Source organism: Chlorocebus sabaeus, chromosome 10, assembly GCF_047675955.1.
Source record: "Chlorocebus sabaeus isolate Y175 chromosome 10, mChlSab1.0.hap1, whole genome shotgun sequence".
Taxonomy (NCBI): domain Eukaryota; kingdom Metazoa; phylum Chordata; class Mammalia; order Primates; family Cercopithecidae; genus Chlorocebus; species Chlorocebus sabaeus.
The window spans coordinates 54,217,043-54,238,502 of record NC_132913.1 but is presented as its reverse complement, the minus strand read 5'-3'; the positions used below and the strand labels follow the sequence as shown (position 1 = coordinate 54,238,502).

At 36.7% G+C, this 21,460-nt stretch overlaps 1 protein-coding gene and 1 pseudogene across 1 annotated transcript in view; one reads left to right on the top strand and one right to left on the bottom strand.

Moving 5' to 3' along the window:
• The window catches only part of XIRP2 (xin actin binding repeat containing 2), a 352,870-nt gene extending 337,364 nt beyond the window's left edge, over window positions 1-15,506 (bottom strand). Inside the window, exon 1 of the mRNA XM_038001978.2 lies at window positions 15,429-15,506. The gene's annotated coding sequence lies outside the window, so the exon portion shown is untranslated. The remainder of the gene's footprint in view (window positions 1-15,428) is intronic.
• On the top strand, window positions 14,014-14,468 carry LOC119625351 (28 kDa heat- and acid-stable phosphoprotein pseudogene; annotated as a pseudogene).
• Window positions 15,507-21,460: the final 5,954 nt, after the last annotated feature.

The window sequence follows — 21,460 nt, the reverse complement described above, 5'->3', positions numbered from 1 at the left end:
TGTGAAGATCCTGTACTTCTACCCCACCTAGCAGTATCAAGATCTTCTCCTCTTCCCTTTGTGTGTGAGAAGACAGAGCTGGTAATTAGAACTTTCTCCATCATCCACTGGTATTGAGAGCTTCCTTCTGGCAATTATGTCAGTGGAGGCTACAAGGAGAGCAATAAAGAGGGGCTTCCCAATTTTCCAGCCAGCAGGGGTGATGGCCTTGGAGGAAAAATGGAGAGCCCAATATCCCACCTCCACAAAACAGTCATTGAACACCCTTCTTCAGGGAGTCAAAGGTCAGAAATATATGAGTAAGATGCAGAGTTTCACAACATAATTGACAAAATATCCAAGATACACTTGAAAATCATCCATATCAAGAGGCACCAAAGACCTAAATCAAAGCAGAAAACAATCAACTGACACCAACACTGACATGATACAGGTGCTTCAATTATCTCACAAGAATTTTGAAGTAGCCATTACAAGATTGCATTAGTGAATCAAAAACATGATTGAAAAAAAAGTGAAAAAGTGGAAAGCCTTAGCAAAGAAATAGAAGACATAAAGAAGAAACAAATGAAAATTTTAGAAGTGAGATAGAAATAACCAATATTTAAAAACTCATTGGATGGACTCAGCAAAATAAAAAGGGCAAAAGGAAAGGATCAGTGAATTTGAAGATACAATGATAGTAAGTATCAAATCTGAACAAAACAGAGAATATAGAGTGAAAGAATAGAAACTAAGAGACAAGTTGGGCTATAAAAACAAATTAAAATTGATGTCATTGGATTTCCAGAAAAAGAGAAAGATGGTGGGACTTAAAAAATACTCCAAAAAATTCATGGATAATTTTTTCCAAATTTGGCAAAAGATACAAACCTGTAATTCAAGAAACTGAGGTAACCACCAAGACATATCATAATCTAATTTCAGGAAACAAAATAAAAAAAACATGGTAGTCACTACTCCCAGTTTTATTCCCATTTTAGAAGATGGGAAACAAAGACAGTACCAGCATTCACGTTGCACGGTGGCATAGTACTGTGCTGCAAAATTCACCATTACGAATAAGCAACATACCAGTGTCAGTTTTCAATCTATTCTCTCTCAGTTCCAAAAAGCAATAAGAAAGAAATGACACCTTGCTTATACAGAGAGAACAATCTGAATGACAGCAAATCTCTCATCAGAAACCACGAAGATCGGAAGGCAAGGGCACAATATTTTCCAAGTGTTAAAATAAAATAACTGCCAACTCCAAATTCTATGTCTAACAAAATGATCTTTCAATAACGAAGAAAAAATAAACACATTCTCAGACAAAGGAAACTAAGAAGAACTTGTTGCTGGTAAACCTATCCTGAAAAATTGGCTAAGGGGTATTCTTGAATGACAAAGAAATGGAAGAAGGAATCTTGAAACACTTGAAATATCAGGAAGGAAGAAAGAACAGAAAGAGGAAAATCGTGAAGAAATAGTACACAATCTTTCTCCTCTTGTATTTTCTAAATTATGATTGAAGGTTGAATCTATGAGTATAATATTGTCTGATATTCTCAATATGTGTGGAGAAGTTAACCAACACAATTATAAACCAGGGAGGGCAAAAGGATAAAGAAGGTAAAGTTTCTATACTTCATTCAAACTGCAAAATGTTAATACCAATAGACTGTGATAAGCTTTATGTGTATAACATGCATTTAGGGGAGCTACTAAAACTCCATCATACTTGAGGTGTGTTACAAAACACTGTAGCTAAATATTTAAGTAACTCATAGAAAGACATGAAAAATGAAAGAGAGAAACATACAACAGAGGGAACAGAGAAGACAAACTCAAATTTCAGACTTAAGCCCCATAATTTCAAATATTACATAAAATGTAAATGGCCAAACCATAAAAATGAGATTGTGGGATGGATTAAAAACATTATTCAGCTGTCCATGTAAGGTTGCTATTCTAAGTGAAAAAAGCCAATCTCAAAAGGTCATATACTATAAAATACCATTTCGATAACATTCTTGAAATGACAAAATTACAAATGTGCAGAACAGATCAGTGGTTCTCAGGGATTGTGAATGGATGGGACGTATTGGGGTAGGCTTCACTATAAAGGGGTAACACAGGGAGATCTGTGTGGTAGTAGGAAATTTCTGTGTCTTGATTGCTGTGGTGGTTACAGGAATCTCCATAGGCGATAAGTGGCACAGTACTAGTAGTGTATATAGTGCCAATTTCAGTTTCCTGATTTTTATAATGTACTCTAGTTATGTAAGATGGAATTACTGAAGGAAACTAGATGAATCATACAAAAAATCTCTCTCTACTATCTTGCAATGTCCAATGAATCTATAATTATTTCAAAATAAAATGTTAAAAACTAAACAGATAAAAAAGTGATTTGGTAGTCACTACTCCAAGTTTTACTCCAATTGCAGGAGAAGGTGGGAAACAGACAGTAGTACCAGCATTCACACTGTGCAGTGGCATAGGATGGCAATGCATTGTGCTGCAAGATCCACTATTATGAATAAGCAACATACCTGTGTGAGTTTTCAATCTGTTACCTCTCAGTTCCAATGCACCCTTCAACATATATTCCTTGATAAATAACTGAATCCCTTTAAGCACTTCTCATTTAATGTGAGCATAATGTTTAGCTTTCTCAGCAAACACTGGAGGGACATTGCAAGAGGAAGAGGCTTGCTGCAATTTCCTACCTGGGGGTATCAGCAGTCATGAGCATGAGAACAATGTGGAAGCTGCCCAACTGTAGCCATGGAATGATCTTATAGCCAGGGCCAGGAAATAACTTCTCTACAGCTTCCTTCTCATGGAAACAAACCATACAGCTGCCTGTGTCTGGAGGGTCACATAGGGAGCAGCTTTGGATTCTATAAGCCCCTGGGTATCCTGCATGCCACCTGCATGTGTCCTAAGAGATAAACTCAGATCTGCTTCTCTCTCTGCAAGCCCCCACATAGCCCATGTGCTTTGAAAGCCTATTGCCTAGAGAGGTGCTCCAACCCCCACTGCATGGCCTTGCCACCAGCTGCTGTCTGCTTGGTCTGCCTCTGAAAGGTGGTCTATTGCTAGTCTGGAAACTCCAGGTCAGCTCTAGCCTGGCTAAACCAGCAAGCTTCCTGCTCTCCAGTGGGCTGAACCACACCTTCTCCATGAAAGTCTGGATCCTTTGCCAGTTTGTCTTTCCTTGGTTGCTCTCCCTCAGCCTGAGGCTAGTGAATTGACTTTCTTTGTAGCTAATACCTATTCTTGTATCATAGTTGTTAATTCTTTATATTAACTTATCTTGTTTAACTTACATGTGGCTTCTTTCTCCTGATTGGGCCCCAATTGCTACAATACTCTTGCATAATCCGCTCTCTAATTCTAACAGTAGGTCACGGTGATATGTTTTCAGTATTGTCAATGGTGATGCATGCCACCATTCCCTCTATTACTAACAGTTTTGCCGTGGGACATGAGATTGGAGAAACTCTTCTTCCCATATTCCCTGATCAGGGAATGACAGCAACAGGGCAGAAGGCACACTACTCTAGGGCCATTGAGTGCTATTCTTGCAGAATGTTTTCCGGAAACAGTGCAGAAAAAATTATTTGGAAAAATTAAGAAGCCGAATAGATATCCCATTCTGGGAGAATTACAACATGTACACCCTCGTTAAATGCTTTGAAAAGTCTTTCAGAAAGAAGTACAAGGACATTCGTGTGTTGCTTAATGTTCTGAGAAATGTATTGTTTGTCAATTTCATCCTTGTGAGAAGATCACAGAGTGTACTTACACAAATCTAGAGGGTAAAGCTTACTACACATCTAGCCAATATGGCAGAGCCTTTGCTCCTAGGCTAAAAGCTCTACAGCATGTTATTGTACTGAATGCTGTAGGCAGTATAACACAATAGTATTTGCATATCTAGCCATAGAAAAGGTACAGTAAAAATATAGTATAAAAGATAAAATGTATTATACCTGTATGGGACACTTATCATTAATGGAGCTTGCAGGACTAGAAGTTGCTCTGCGTGAGTCAGTGAGTAAATGCGAAGGCTAGGAGATTACTGTACACTCCTGCTGTAGACTTTATAAACATTATGTATACATAAGCTACATTAAATTTATAAGAGATTTTTCTTTCTTCAATAACAAATTAACTTTAACTTACTATAGCTTTGTTACTTTATAAACTTGTTAATTTAAAAAACTTTTTGACTCTTTTGTAGTAACAGCTTAAAATCCTAAACATTGTATAACTGTAGAAAATTTTTTCTTTATATCTTTATTTTATAAACTTTTTCTAACTTTTTTTTACTTTTTAAACATTTTTATTAAAAACTAAAACACATACATTATTAGCCTGGGACTACACAGGGTCAGGATCATCAATATCACCGTCTTTCACCTCCAATATCACTATCTTGTCCCACTGGAAGGTTTTCAGGGGCACGAACATGAAACAGAGCTGTCATCTCCAGTGATAATAATGCCTTCTTCTGGAACACCCACTGAAGGCCCTGCCTGAGGCTGTTTTGCAGTCAATCTTTTACATATATCTTTTAAATTTTTAGAAAAAGTATGGTCTAAAATAACAATTATAAAAACGTAGTATAGTAAATACTGGGTAACAGGGATTTTTCCCTCCATTATAGTCTTGGGGGACCACCACCGTATATGCAGTCTGTCATTAACTGAAACGTTATTATGTGGCATAGAACTGTAGTTCAAAGTTGTCCTTAACTTATTTGTCAAGGGAACCTTTTAGCATAAATTGCTCATAACATCCACAGGTGCAGTCTTCCATTAAAGACATTTTGATAAATGTAGAAATAAAGCAAAATCCACTAATTATAAAAGGCAAGCCTCTGTTTTCTTCTTAGTATAACCATGTAGTAGTCATGACTTTGGCAAGTTTTTTTTAAGTATTTGTTAATCACTATTATATTTAACAAGCAATTTTTTGGTATTTGTATTCTATTAGAAATCAGCTGGCATCTGTTAAAGACCACATGATAAGCTGTAACATTTGTATATAAAACGAGAAGACTTTCCCAGCATTCAGAGAACTGCATGCTGTCAGAATCTGGGTATGAATGAACAGAGGGTGACGGCTGTGTATATTAAAATATAGTTCCAAAAGTCATTTAATTTTAAAAAGATTCAGCTGAAATGAATATCCAAAGGGACTACATAGGTGGCAGGTAGTGATCCTGCTGCAAAGATTGCCAACAGGATATGGCATCCCTTTCTTTCCAATTGAGGAAAGCAAACTTTGATTTACGCGTAATTTACTTCTGTTCATGGATCCAGAGACCTGTTGCTGGGTATGGTGGGACCCATCTACCACCTTATTTATCCTCCTGGGGGAGCAATCCTCAAGAACAACTTGAGTGCAGGTGGTTGTCTTTGCTAAGTTAAGCATCAGTATGTGGAGTTATTGAGACTGAGATATACCAAGGCAGACCGAGGTAGGATGAAATAAAAAATTGCCGTGGAAGCTGCAATAACCTGAAGGATTAACCAATAACCTGAAATGAAGCATCAGGGCATAATACAACCAATGTGGACATTTTAATAAAAATATTTTGCAGTATTGCATATGGCACATAAAATGTTTCTGCTTCTAACTAAAGTAGTAAACTCTGCATTTTTCCTTGTTAGGCGTTGGCTTGGGTAGTTTCAGAGATTTTCATCCATGATTCCCCTCCTTCATCCTCTCTCCAGGATTTAATCACTGTGTCCTTTTAGTCTCTTGCATTTCTTATTTTCTCTCCTGCCACAGGACCTTTGCAAATGCTGTCTTTCTGCATAAATACTCTTCACTCTCCTGTTCTGTGGGTATCCAGTATTTGTCTTTCTGTTCTCACCGTAAGGCATGACTGCCTCAGGGAAGCATTCCTGACTTACCAAAGATGTTATAGCTCACTATTTTAGCACCCTCAAAATATGTTCTTTGTTGTTCACATTGTCAAAACTACAATTACACATTTGTTTGTGTAGCTATTTTACTAATGTGTTTCCTAACTTGAAAATTCTATGTTGGCAAGGTGCATCCCAGTTTGTGTTCAGTAGTTTATCCTTCACTTCTAACACACTGCCTGGAACAAAGCTGGGGCTCAATTAACATTATTAAAATGAAAGGTACAATGCCGAAAATAGTAGGTTTTCACTATAACCCATCTTATGTATAAACATATTTTTTCTTCTCATACTGGAATTAACTAGAATTCATATATGGAGCAATAGTTCCCCTGGGATTCACTCCGACTCAGTAGATATTAAAAGCAACCCAATTAGTGCATTTTTAGTAAGTACCTGAGGTGATTTTAAGGAAGGTGGTCTGAAATATATACTTTGAGAAACACTAATAAAGAGAGTAATGCTTTACATGGACTTAAGAAAGGAAATCTGCCAAGATTTAGTAAATACACGAGCTGACATTCACGTTAGGATTCCAAAGAGTTTGTTTCACGTTGCTGCCGGGTGATCTGCTATCTTGTGTAAAAGAGTATCAGGTCTTCAGAGAGAGAATTTGTAAGTAAGGGAAGGAAAGAAACCCTTGGTCAAAGCTAAGTTGTCTGTGTATTAAAGACTGCATGTTTACAAAAGTGTTCTAATATTTTGTGATCTTGGTTATTGTAAGAATTATCTCCTGCCTCTATTATTGTAACACTGAGTTTATGTCTAATTATAATGATAACATTAGGTTTGTAGCCCATTGTATTAAACAAAAAGAAAGACCACAGTGATTTTGCCTGTCAAGCATACCAATCTGCTCAGAGAAAAATTATCTTTGACTAAGTGTCGGGGAGAAGAAAAATTACCAAATGCTTCCCTGTTCCACTGAAAGTCCCTAAAGTTAAATTTTAAACAAGCTTTGTAAATAGTCTCATATGGTTGATTTACTAAGATTTCCTATAAGTCATAACTCTTGTTTCTTGTATTTGAGAACATGCTTTGGTATACTTCTCTACTAACAGCATTTCAAGTTTAAAGCATAGTTATATATCAATCTGAAACACATTTTCAAATCTAAGAAATCTATGATTATTACAGAATGATAGCGAATGAAGAGTTTTAAACAGTCTGACACATGGCAAGATTGACAATGGCACTGACACTTTTGATCTCTATTTTTAAAAGGGAAAATGTGCCCAGAAATAATAATTTAATAGGAGAATATTCTTTAATACATGCAAGTATGCCTTGCAGGGTTTTAATAGTCATTACAGATAGTAAAAAAGGAAATGCTTCAAAGTGAGGGGGATGTTTTACTAAATGGTGGTCTGGCCACACAATGAAATGATGTAGCCATGTGAAATGGTGAATATAAAGACAATGCAGAACCAATGAAAGCAGTATATGATATAAAATTGGGTAAAAAGATACGCAGAAAGGAATGTATTGTATGACTTCAAAATATATGCATATGTTCAAGAACTGAAAGTATTTTTTAAAAATGCAAATAATTTTTTTGGTATATTGGGATTGAGGCAGTTGGCTTTTCTACATTTTTGAAGAGACAATAAGTGTCATCTTTATCAGCATTGGTTTAAACTGTCTACTTCCTTTCACAGAAGGAAAATAATAGCCTTTTAAAACAATTATGGATTTTTCTGGAATATTTTTAAATTTTCCATCAATTACTCTAATATTTATAGCATCAAATTCCAATATTCTCACTTTTCACCAACAGAGAATGACCACTGAAGGTAATTTAAACCCAAGAGTCAGTTTACTGCAGTCATCTCTGTTTTAAATTACAGCACACACAAACCCTCTCTAGAATCAGCATGCGATCCCTCTCTTTTCCCTCTGGTGGTGTTTGTGTGTGTGTGTGTGTGTGTGTGTGTGTGTGTGTATAACTTATATATTATAACATATCATAGAAGTTTTATTTATATATATGTATATATATGTGTATATATGTGTGTGTGTGTGTGTATATATATATATATCTTCTATGAAATGATCTCTGAGCCTGACTGCAAGTGACGTCATTTTTCATTGCTCCAAAATTGTTGCATTCTATGTCAAGTAACCCATCAAAGGTTATTGCAGAAAAGAACACCAGCTTCAGCTCTGGGAACCTGAGAAGCCTCAACATATTTGCTGTGGGGACCTGGATGGAAAGCCTTTTACTGAAATGTACAGGAAGCCTCTCCTCAGATGCAGGCAGCTGAAGTTCTGCAGGAGGGTGTTTAACCTTGTTTTACTCTGTGCAATAATTTTTAAAGTTGGCTTTGAAATTCTGAAAACACAGCAGGCTGCAAAGGGTCTGGGTTGCATGCCAGAGCTGTTTCATAGAATAATTTCGGTCATAAAGCAATTGACTTTTTTCATGAAAGATCAACACATGTCTCTTTTCATTCTCATTGTTTCTGTGATTTCTACCTGCTCTCTTTCCCAACACCCATCATCTTCTGGCTCAGTGTGCTTTGGAGATCACAGCATTTTCTGAGGCCCTTTAAACATGACTTTAAATATTTTTTCAGGTATAATTCAACAAGTACAATACCAACAAGAATTCTAAAATATTTTTGTTAATCAGAATGAAGGGTCTGCCAGTTTGAGAATTTAAAAAACATCAGAATGGAATAAAAAGGTATTGTTGGATAGAAATTTTTCTAGTGGGTTTTTCATCTTTGGAAACTACAACATGTGTCTGAAGGGGGAAAATATTTGCAATATAATTCTAGCATACTGCAAAATAGGAGCTAATGATCCCAATAAGATGACAGAGCAGACGAAGATTGTGAGGATCGTGAGGCATATTAGCATCGGCAAGCTGAAGGTTCAAACTACAAAACAAAGCGTTTCCAAGAACCTGCCAAATTCATGTTGTCACTAAGCCAGATTCTCTGCCAAGGAAATCCTCAGTCTTGCAACTGTAGAAAGCAAGTTAAGGTTAGGTAAATATCTCAAACTAGCACCCTCTGACAAGGGTAAGAATCCCAAGGATTATGTTTATAATGCTAATATTAGTGTAATTTAACTTATTTTCATGCTTTGTTTACATTTTCTGTTATCAAGCATTCAGAATTTTTGTTATGATTGGGAAAGATGATCAGATTTTTTTTTTCCAAATAAAGCAAGTAATTGATGTTTTCTGGGAGGGAAATTTTAATTAGTTTTAGCAGATAGTTGCTCAATATCTATCTGATAAGAATGTGAAAGAAATGAGTTAAGAGATTCAAAGAAATGGCATTTTCAATATTAAAGAAAAAACTTAAGGTTTATTATTAGATACTGTCAATGACATTAACTTTTCTGGCTATATTAGGTTTATCAAAACAATTTTTCTGCCAAAAATGTAGCTAACATAGTACATTACTTAATTTCCCACTAATAAGATGCATGCATAATTCATATATGTAAAAAAGAGATAGGAATAATGCATTTGTTTATTTTTCTTTCTTTTATCTCCTCATTCACATTTATTAAGTGAACCAGCTAAGGCACCTTGCTAAGAAGAGTTATTAAAAGAATTTATGAAGTTGTATATTTGCAATAAGCTTATCTTACCGCCATGTCCTTTTCTGTCGAGTTTCTGTCCTGTGACTCAGCTACCACAGTCACGTATCCATTAAAGGAAAACACAAATTTAACAGTTCTTTAACTTACTGATCTCATCTAACTAATGAACATCAAGCATGATGGACATACGTCGCCAGATAGCAGTTACCAGACACCAAATCTCTCATAGCTAGCTCTGGCAGCTACATTATTTAGTAAGTCATGGAAGAGAGAAGCGCACCCTCAACCATAACCCCTGTTCGTGCTGGGTACTCAGCTTACAAGTTTACTAGTTAAAGGCTGATTGAAGCAGCTTTTGTTTCCAAATTCTATAGAACGTTAAACTCATCCTTGGTAAAAGGACCCATCTCAGAGTCCCAGAAAACTGTCTGGAGGATATGGGTAATTAGTATTTGACAAAAGAAGAAATTTGTTAAATATTTCATGGATTATCCCAAGCAGGCTGAGTACCAGACAATACCTGTTTTTTAGGACAAACCTGATGTTCTGTCACATGAGCTTCTGCTATACTCACATACAGAATACATCTGGAAGAAAAGAAGCATGCAAAATTTGCTCTCGTGAAATTTTAAATGTGAATCTCAATGTGAATAATAAAAACAAAAACAAAGTTTTAGAGTTTACTATTGAGAGCTGTCAAACAATTATAAAACATAAATCCAGACTTCAGGGTTTTATACTCTGTTCAGATGCTCTGGTTCTCACCTTTTCTGTGTGCCAACATCCCCTGAGACGTCCTTAGCACTGCAGATTCTTCAGGGCCCACTAGGGGAGTTTCAGCTAGTTTCAACAGGTCTGGAATTTCAGCTGGGAACTGGCCTTCTTAGAAAGCATCAAGAGGTGATTCTGATGCCCCAAGCCTATGAATCCACCATTAAAAAATAAAACTTAGGGGCTGGATGCGGTGGCTCATGCCTGTAATCCCAGCAGTTTGGGAGGCTGACGTGGGAGCATAACAAGGTCACAAGATCGAGACCATCCTGGCTAACAAGGTGAAACCCTGTTTCTAATAAAAAACAAAAAATTAGCTGGGTGTGGTGGCACGTGCCTGTAATCCCAGTTACTCGGGAGGCTGAGGCAGAAGAATTGCTTGAACCTGGGAGGTGGAGGTTGCAGTGAGATGAAATTTCACCACTGCACTCCAGTCTGGGTGACAGAGCAAGACTCTGTCTCAAAATAAAATAAAATAAAGTAAAACAAAACTAAAAAGTAAATAAAACTTAGCTACATCAGCAGAAATACTAATAAACTGGAGAAGACACAACACCATTCATTAATTCAATACCTGCTTGAGAATTCCTTATTATGGAGAAGGTGCTGTGCTAAGTACTCATAAAGCCTTCATAAAACAACACATACAAACAGAAAATCACAAATGTTGACAAGGGTGTGTAGAAATTGGAACCCCTGTGCATTGATGTAGGCAATGTAAATGATGCAGCTTTTCTGAAGACACTATAGTGGTTTCTTAAAAAATGAAACATACAACGACCATATGACCCAGTAATTCTATATGTAGATATGTAGCTAAAAGCTTTGAAAGTAGAAACTCAAATATTAGCACAGCAATGTCCATGGCAGCATTATTCACAATAGCAAAAACTGGAAACAACCCAAATGCCCCTGTTACAGCAAATGGATAAACAAAATATGGTGTATACATACAAAGGAATATTTAGCCTTAAAAGAGGAGGAAATTTTGGCATATAATGCAATGTGGATGAAACTTAAAGATATTATATTAACTGAAGTCAGTTACAAATGATAAAATATGTGATTCCACTATGTGGTACATAGAAGAGTCAAATTCACGAAGACAGAATATCAAATAGTGGTTACTGGGGACTGAAAGGAGAGGGAAATGGGGACTTTTTTCTTATTAATGAGTACCTAGTTTCAGTTGGGGATGCTAGAAGAGTTCTGGAGATGGATTGTGGTGATGATTGCACATCAATGTGAAAGTACTTAATGTCTCTGAATGGTACACAGATGTTCCTCAATTTATGATGAGACTCTGTGCTAATAAACCCATTGTAAATTGAAAATATTATACATTAAAAATGCATCGAATACACCTTGCCCACAGATCATTACAATTTAGCCTAGCTACCTTAAACGTGTTTGGTATACTTACATTAGCCTGCAGAAGGCAAAATCAGCTAAGCCTATCTTAAAATACAGTGTAGAATACATCATGTCATTTATTGAAAACTCTACTGAAAGTGCAATGCAAAATGGTTATATGGTACAAATTCAAAATTTGAAGTACAGTTTCTACTAAATGCATGCCACTTTTACACCACCATTAATTTGAAAAATCATTCAATCAAACCAGTAAGCTGGGGACAGTGTATACTTAAACATGTTTAAAATTGTAAATTCCATGTTATGCATATTTTACCACAAGAAAACAACTGACAAAAACATGTCGTTAAAAATCATGAAAACAGTGATCAGGAAGTGTAGAATGTATACTGATAAATGTCTGTTATGATAAAATAAATTAAAATAGACTTCCTAATGAAGAGAATTTTTGTACATGTTGAATGCAAAGGGATCCAACCTCTGGTGCCTCTCCTCTCCACCCTCCAACACACACAAATTAAAGGGAAATTACAACTTGGTAATTTGTTATATAACACAAATATCAGCTCATCTGAGACATGACAGTAGATAGAATCAGATATTGCTAAAATTTTCTCAGTAATGAGAAAACCATTTATAAGATTTTTTTCTTGAGCAATGAAAAACAATAACAAAAATAAAATTAAAATTACATCTTTATTCAATAAAGACATGACATTGAGACTGAGAGGAGTGCAGTTGGATGACATGAAAATATGGATGTCCTGCTTATAGTGTGGCAGCAAAAACTACAAAAGTGGGTCTTACCACGCCAAGACTGTTGTTGAAGATTTTCTATTTAGCACCATATGGCCTTGAGCTTTGGTTTCCCTCAGGATAAAATGGGACTCATAATGCCTTTCCTGACCCGGAATTAGAGAGAATACATGCAACTTTGAAAAAGTGTTGCAAAATATCAGAATAATTTCTTCATGCAGTACTAGAAATGGTTCAATAGAGACTTGTGGGTTGGTTTGGTTTTTTGTTTTGTTTTATTTTGTTTTGTTTTTTTGAAATACACTAATTGAACACTATGGTAATACTAATCAAAACATATTTAAAATTTTCCTGTAAGGTTGTAAATTCATTTTAAATTTACAAAATTGAATTAATTTTAAATATTTAGTGGAGACAAATTATCTGTTAAGGGTAGATTTGATTTTCAGAAATAAAGTTATCCTAAGGCCATTAAAATGGAATAAAATGGTTCATTTTAAGCTCTTTGAAAACTACCAGAAATGCTCACATGAGGGCCACCTGTCCAGAGTGGCAAATGTGTTCTTGATACTAAGGTCAGTTCCATTGTTCTCTCAGGGCCTTAGTTTCTTTACACGTATATAAATCAGGTGGTCATTTATGGTGTTTCAGGTTAAAATAGTTTGGGCATAAGGGCTCATGCCTATAATCCCAGTGCTTTGGGAGGCCAAGTCAGGAGGACTGTTGAGGCCAGGATTTCAAGACAAGCCTGGACAGCACAGCAAGACCTCATCTCTACAAAAAAATTAAAAAATTATCTGAACATGGTATTGTGTACCTGTAGTCCCAGTTATACGGGAGGGAGAGACAGGAAAAATCCTTGAGTCCAGGAGTTTGAGACTGCAGTGAGCTATTATCCTGCAACTACACTCCAGAACAGGTGACAGGGTGAGACTCTGTCTCTCATATGGTTTGGCTCTGTGTCCCCACCCAAATCTCATCTCACACTGTAATTCCCATGTATCAGGGAGGGACCTGGAGGGAGGTGATTGGATCACTGGGGTGGCTTCCTTCATGCTGTTCTCCTGACAGTGAGTGAGTTCTCATGAGATCTGGTGGTTTGAGAGTGGCAGTTCCCCCTGTGCTCCTGCTCTCACCTGCCACCATGTAAGATGTGCCTTTCTTCCCCTTCTCCTTCTGCCATGATTCTAAGTTTCCTTAGGCCTCCCAGTCATGTTTAATTGTGCATCAATTACCTCTTTCTTTATAAATTTCCCAGTCTCAAGTATTGTTTATAGCAGTGTAAAAGTAGACTCATACAGTTTTTTTTAAAAAGAAAATTTTATATATATATATCTCACCGTTTATTCTCTAAGTGTAATGGCCATAGTAGAAAGTGTGAAACAGTCTGACTTTTCCAAAACTTCCACTTCTTTACCTTTACATGTTCTGGACCCCTGGTCTGAGGGGTGACATCAAATGTTCTGGGTCCTATTTGGGGACACTGATATGGGTAATGAAGATTGACAATCTACAATCCCTGGTGGATGGCACGAAGCTGCTCAGGATGAGACACCATTGTAGTCTCTTGGGGAAAATACACATTAGGTTAGATCCAGGTGGTGCTGCTGCAGTGGCCAGAGCTGCAATGCCTAAAGGAGGGAGAACGGGAGGCCACAAAAGCCAGGAAGTAAAGGAGCCCTTAGGAGGTCGACACACAGCTCCAGGCTGAGAAGCAGAAGGTCATGGAAGAAGAACAAGGAGAAGAAGGTGGAGATGGGGCTTACCCCAAAAATGAGAAGAAATCCAGAGTCAGATGAGAATTAAAATGAAGAAAATGATTACCAGCAAAAGTGCAAAGACATGGAAGGACTCATCAACATTAAGAACCCCAAGCAGGTAGGACAGACAACCAGAAAGGTCAAACGACTGGATCTGGACAGGTTAAAGGAGCTTTTTAGGAGAAAATGCACTAGCAAGGAAGACAGAGCAAGCCAAGGCGGGCCTCGCCTGGCTAGTGATCATCTGGAAACAGTGGGAAAAGGCTGCCAGAAAGAAGTGGAGAGGAAAGCAAAATACGGTGCCACATTGTTGGGAAAATGAACAAGGTTGTTCTCCTTGTATAAGTAAATGCCACCTGCAGGAGGAGAGGCCAGGGACCTAGGCCAGGACCTCTGCTGTGTCTCACCTACCCTGTGCCCCGGTACCACTGCAGCAGCCCTTCAAGGCCAGAAGCTCCCATGGCCCAGGGCATCTTCTTCATCTTGGCACAAAAATTGTTTAGGGAGGCGTCTGGGGGTGAGTGGGGGGAGAGTGGAGGAGGGACAGCTGTTATCTCTGAGACAGAAAGATGCAGGAGAGCATTTCATATGTAACAATGTGAATATTTTTTGCTGTTTTTAGAATTCAGAACCCTTGTTGGGGTGTCTGAGAAGTGGGGTAAGAAGAGCTTCCATTTGTCTGGTAGATTGCATGTTAGTGGGCAGTTGTGCCAGGAGGCAGCTGCTGAGGGGTTTGCAACAACCAGCCTTGGTCTATGTGCCTGAATGCTCATTCAGAACGGGGCTGTCATCTGCAGGCTCATGCCCTGTGTCCCCGAAGGTCATGGCTTTGTCCCTGGCCAGTCCTCTCTGATCGGACTCAACGGAAGGAAGGAAGAAAGCAGAATTGCCCGAACGCTTTCTTTGGGTGATGCTGTTTTTGTTAAATTTCTTCCCCAGAAGTCCCTGACTATCTTTCAGTGTCCAGAAATATATAGCCAAACTTATGTGCTTTGAGTCTGAGAGATTAACTATTTTTCCCCTGGGCACATTGCTGCCCCAGATAAAACTGTTTCTCTTAGTTAGAAAAACAAATGAATAACTAGAGTCTAGCAGCAGTGTCTATCACTAAGTGCTAGCCTGAATTTGTTGATGATGCTGTGATTCTATGCTAATTTAATGTATATTATTTAAAGGAAGTGGGGAGAAAGAAAAGAGTGTCCTGTCAGAAACTATCTAAAAAGAAGCATGTATGTGTAGAAAAAAATTATGAGAGAAGTGGTTTTTTTAAGGAAAATATTGCCTTTTTTCTAGATGTCCCAATCCCTACCAGATGTTCCCTTTTGTCTGCCTAGAGACCTGCCAGGTTTCTCCAAATAATCCTGACTTCTTGGATATACCCACATGGAAACAGGTTGGGTTCTAGAAGAATTTGTCTGCTCTGTTTCCCATCAGAATCAGATTATCTCATTATTTTGGAACACGTTAATCTGTTGCAGATGAATTAACGAATGCTGCTGAGTTAGCTATTATCACTTTTTCCTACATATTCTTAAAGGTATATTTTAACCCAAAGACCCATAGTGACCAAGAGGTCACTATATGGCTGAGCTACACTTTAATTATCACTGTGCCTCAGGTTCCACACATATAAAAATAAACCTAATATTTAATTCAAAGTCATTTGTGAGGGTTTGGGACACTTGACATTTTTGGAAAATGACCATGGAGTCCAGATTCAAACCAACTGGCTTCAAATTCCTACTCAAACACTAGTATATGACATTAGATGCATTATTTAATATATCTAAACATTAGTTTCTTCACTTGAAAACTGGGATGATAACAGCAAGTTCTAACTATACTGTTGTGAGATGAAAAAGTGAATGAAATCATGTTCATGAAGAATTTAGGATAGCGCTTGGTATGAAGCAAGTGATCAGTGAATGCTAGCTTTTATTAGCAGTATTTAAGTATAGTTATTTGCACCCAAAATGTGCTTAGAGATATCAATTATCATCTTGTACAAATTATAGACCACAGTTTCTGAGATTATTTTATTTTATTTTACATATAGTAAACTATATACTATTTCAAATGAGTGAAGTCTTTCTCTTCATAGACTATAATTGCAGAGTCTAATTAACCTCTTGATTCTTATTTGGTCATCTAAGAGCTCTGTATTCCAATCTGGGGTTTTTACACATAAGGGGTTCAGTGATATACTACCAAAGAACAATTTTTATTTTTTTGCATAAAGGAATTCAATAGCAGAAATGCATTTTAATATAATAAATTAAATCTTACATCTGTAATCAATGAATTTTCATACATAAAAATGACCATAAATTATATAAATAACTGCAGTGCCTAGCCAGTATTCAAACTGCAGGTTTCAGAAATCTTCTTTGAAAGCTTAAAATATAGGGCAGTTATGATATGGTATTTGGAGAAGATACAGGGTGTGATATAAAAGTTCGACTGCAAGGCTAATATTATAAACTGGTCACATTTTGAACTGCAAATTCTGGTGACTTAATTATTTTTTCAAGAGTTTGCCAAAGTCAATAAAGAACAGTTAGCTCAACATCTATGAACTTAAAAAAGGACTTAGGCATTCTGCTATATTAAAAAGACTAAATGCAGTACTTATCTTAGTGTGTTTCTTGTTTCTACTCTGGGAAGATTAAAAAAAAAGGTAACTTTAGAAATTATAGACCTGTCATCATCACTACTTAGTTGAAAACTTACTGAAACATATCATCAAAAAATCAATTTTCAAGCACCTAGAAAATCATGGGTTACTGGGTAAAATCTCCTTGGCATTGTGAAAAATAAATCCTGTCAAATCAACTTAATTTCCTTCCATGACAGAGTGACAAAAACAGTAGATGCAGAAAACTTGATAGACAAAATATATCCTGACCAAAGTCAGGCAAATTCCACATAACACAGAGAGAAAATCCAGTTTGGGTGACACTTTGTCTTTGTTAAGTACTCCTATTGAGTAACTATGCTGAATATATCCAGAAGTGATACTCAGCTGGAATATTGGACATGTAAGGTGACTGATTAGATATAAAGATGATAGCATTCAAGACCAAGTTGTGGCAGGGCTGATTCTCATTATTTTAAACAAAATATTATCAGTAATTATGAAAAAACAAGAATCAGCATCATTTTGCTACTTCTGCTTAAAAAAAAAAGCAATATCCCCAACAGAAAAAGATGTGTAGAACCATAATGCCCATGTAATGTTGCAATGGCACATAAGGGGTTTGGAGGCCCAGGAGAGTGGAGATTAATGGCATGAAACCAGGCATGCCTTTGAGTCAATGCTTCTAACCAGTGAGGGATCCGTTTTTACTTTTGAGCCCAAATGTTTCTTCTCGTAAGAAAAGTTTAATGTATCCCTCTCATCTCCATAGACTCATTTAACAAAATGACTCATGTAACAAAATGAAAACAGCATGGACAAATAAGAGAGTGATATTTTTAAGAAACATTGGTATAGTTCCTAAGCAGAAAACCAGAAATCTGTGTGTGCATTAAAATAATAAATCACTTAGTAAAAATAATAATTGATTTTAAAGTGAATTTTGAGGAATCCCTTTAGCAGATATTCAAAGTATTCGGAAACAATGATAAAGAACCTGATTTCAGTACATTGTCATCCCAGCATAGGTAACAGTGGGAGACAGATGAAGACAGCGAGATTTGAAAGAGTAGTAGACATTATATCAGCAATAGAGTATTTCCTTAGACAAGAGCTTGAAAATAATTTTCATCTCATTGCCAACTCTAATTTTCAGTTGCCACCTGAATAGGCTTGAGAAGTTGCTCTAGGCCCACTCTAAAGAATAAAGAAGTGCACCAACTATTCAATTAGATGGGGGTGAGATATTTTGTCCATTCCCATGAAGACACAGACAGCAAGTTTATACTGGAGCCTAACTATAGTATTTACATTTGACTACATAATAAATCCATAGCAAACAGTCATTCTTGAATATTTGTTTATTGATTCTCAGCTAGGCTTTGGTATCTTTATTAGGACTTGAATTAAAGACTTTCTCCCGGTGTTGTTATACATATCTGATCTGGGTAAACTTACCTGGTTGCTGAAGTTCAGATTCTAATGCACTGAATGTCAACCAGGACCTTTTAGGGCATTGTGTCTTAACAACACTTACTTCTGTTGGGCTGTGCTAAATCATCTAGTCTCAACAATTATTAGACGCTTAGACTTCTCCTACAAAACGTGTATGAATGGGCCCTCCAGACTGGGTTGGCACATTATTGTAAGCAACTCACTTTTATTTATTAATTCATCCACTTGACACACGTAAGATCCAAGATCAGCTGGAAAAAAAGTCACTAGTTATTGAATTAAATCCCATGCAGTCTTTTATTCCCCAGGACCTTATATTTTGGTGTGAGATTCCAGTGAATTAATTTCTGACTATAATTCATTGTTGAAAGTGCTTGGCAGAGGAGTTGTGGAAGTCCAGAGCAAGGATTTTGAATAAGCTCTCATTTGAAAAATTATATTTCTTGCATTAAACCCAAAATATCTCTGTAATTTTCCCACTGAGCCTGTCCTAAACCTTGGGGCCATACAAAATGAGTCTAATCCTTCTTCCACATGAAAAAACAATCTTTGAATAAAATTCTAACAGGTGTCTTAAATTTTCTTTTTCTATTCAAGCAAACCATCCACAAATGTACCTTAATAGAAACGCTTTTAATTCTTCCAGTCATCATAGGTATAACCTGTCCACCAGCAACAATAAGAATTAGTCATGCATTCTCTCAGCACTTTATAAATTGCTTATTTCCATTCCTTTAATAGACTGAGAAATGTTAAAAGACAGTTAATATTTTGATTCATTTGTGATCTCCTGCATATTTTACATGGGGCCAAAATCAATTGACTTTAACTGAAAATAAGGGAAAAGATTTTTTTTTTTAATTTGGAAAATAAACATTTGATACCAGATTGTTTGGGAGCATACAGCAATTACAGTGGCAAGTCTAGATTCTTAGGAAAATAAGATATATTGAAGTCCTATTGAAGTCTTTATTGCTAATGCTGTGTTTTTACTAGAATTAATTTCTAAATAACTGTGAAGTAGATTGCAATATCCCAGAGTGATATTCTGAATATTAAACAACTACTATCAGGTGGACATAATCCTAGTATTAAAGCAGGGTCCTGGAAGCATTGACTATATCTTGGGAAGGTTTAGGAGTCACAAGAAGGACCAGAGGTCATTTACAAAGAATTTCAAAATAATTTTGATATTTTAAAAATCAGTAAGGCAATCATGGTGACTAGTGGATGAGTAACAGCCTTTGAAACAGAATTTTAGCATTAGTGATTTTAATAGAGCCCTGAATCAAAAGCTCACGTTGTCCAGGTCATAAAAGGAAAATGACCTGTTCAAGTTCACAGGATTAGTGACAGAGATAGTATTCAAAGTGGCTAAGAATGCCTTAATATTTTCTGCAGCTTGACTATACTTTACACAGACTTCTTACTATTGACCCCTGACTCCCTCAGAATATCTACTTTAGAAAACTTTCAATTGTAAATTATTTATTTGACTCTCTGAATCTTCTCCCAGCTTCTTGCCAGTTTTACAACCCCGAAAAGTTTTCTCAAGGACCTTCCCTGACGCGGTCATTAGACACTGAGGCTTGTGTCAAAACATCACATGTAACCCATAAATAACGTACAACTAATATGTAGTCATATTAAAATATTTTTTTTAAAAAATCAAGAAAGATAGCATTCCTGTCTCCCAGTCTCTATGGGAAGGTAGCAGCCCAACTTCGGTAAGTGTCAATTAGTAAACACAAATGGCCTAGTCACACCGACCACCTCCCCACTAATGTCCTCCAGTACTTTTCCACCAGCTCTAATAACTTTGGTTTCAGCAGAGATGCTTTCAATCTCTCTTCCCTAAAGTGATAGTCTTAAATAAATCCTTTCTTGCCTGTTCAACTTGTTGAGTGCAATTTTTCTCTGACAGAACCCCCTACATCTTCAAATTCTTTTTTTTTTTGACAGAGTCTCATTCTGTCACTCAGGCTAGAGTGCAATGGTGTGATCTCAGCTCACTAAAACCTCTGCCTTCCGGGTCCAAGGGATTCTTATGCCTCAGCCTCTCCAGTAGCTGAGTTTACAGGTGCCCGCCACCATGCCCAGCTAATTTTTGTATTTTTAGTAGAGATGGGGCTTCACCTTGGTGGCTAGGCTGGTCTCAAACTCCTGATCTCAAGTGATCCTCCCACCTTGGTCTCCCAAAGTGCTGGAATTATAGGCATGAGCCACCATACCCGGTTGAAAATCTTGAACTTTATCTATTATACCATATTTCTTCCTATTGGTAACTGGAGCTATTCCATAAAGGGCAGGGGAAAGAAAGACAGTCATCACTTTCTTTGCCCATTAAAATACAAATCATATGCCCCCAAAACCCATTTATAAATTGTAGAGTTTTGATTTCAAACTTCAGTGTGGCTAAGAATTTCTCAGGATGTTTTTGAAAATGTAGATTTCCAAGTTCCATTATCAGAGATTCTGATTCAGTAACTGTTATGGACCAAATTGTGTGCCCTAAAATCCACAGGTTGAAGCACTACCCCTCAATATGACTGTACTTGGAGAGACTGCCTTTAAGGAGATAACTGAGGATAAATGAGGTAATCAAAATGGGGCCCTAATTCAACAGGACCAGTGTCTTTGTAAGAACAGGAAGAGACACCGGAAGTGCAAGCACACAGAGGAAAGGCAATGTGAGGACACAGCAAGAAGGCAGTCACTGAAAGCCAGGAAGAGAGACCTTATTAAAAACTGATCCAAGCTGACACTTTGGTCTCAGACTTAAGCCTTTAGAACTGTGAGAAAATAAATTTCTGCTATTTAAGACACCCAGTTTATGGTATTTTCTTATGGCAGCCTGGGCAGGCTAAGACAGATTTTCACAACAATTTTTTCAAGGAAACATATTATCTTCCCATTTTTCAAATGAGAACATTGAGTTTCACAGAAAATTACTGACTTCCAATTAGAACACAAATAACACATGACAGACAAGAATAGAACACAATTCTATTGGTCCTGATTGCAAAGTCATGAAGACAGTTTGGTAAGGAACTCTTAAATTATATTGTATTAATTTTAGACAGATCCATGAGTGTGAAAGATAAAAAACATATTTTAGATGGTTTATTTGTAGGGTCATGTTTTTATTTGAATCCTTTATTGAATAACATAAATTAAAATCTTCTCTTAAAAACAGCTTTGCCTAAATACAATAAATCTATTTA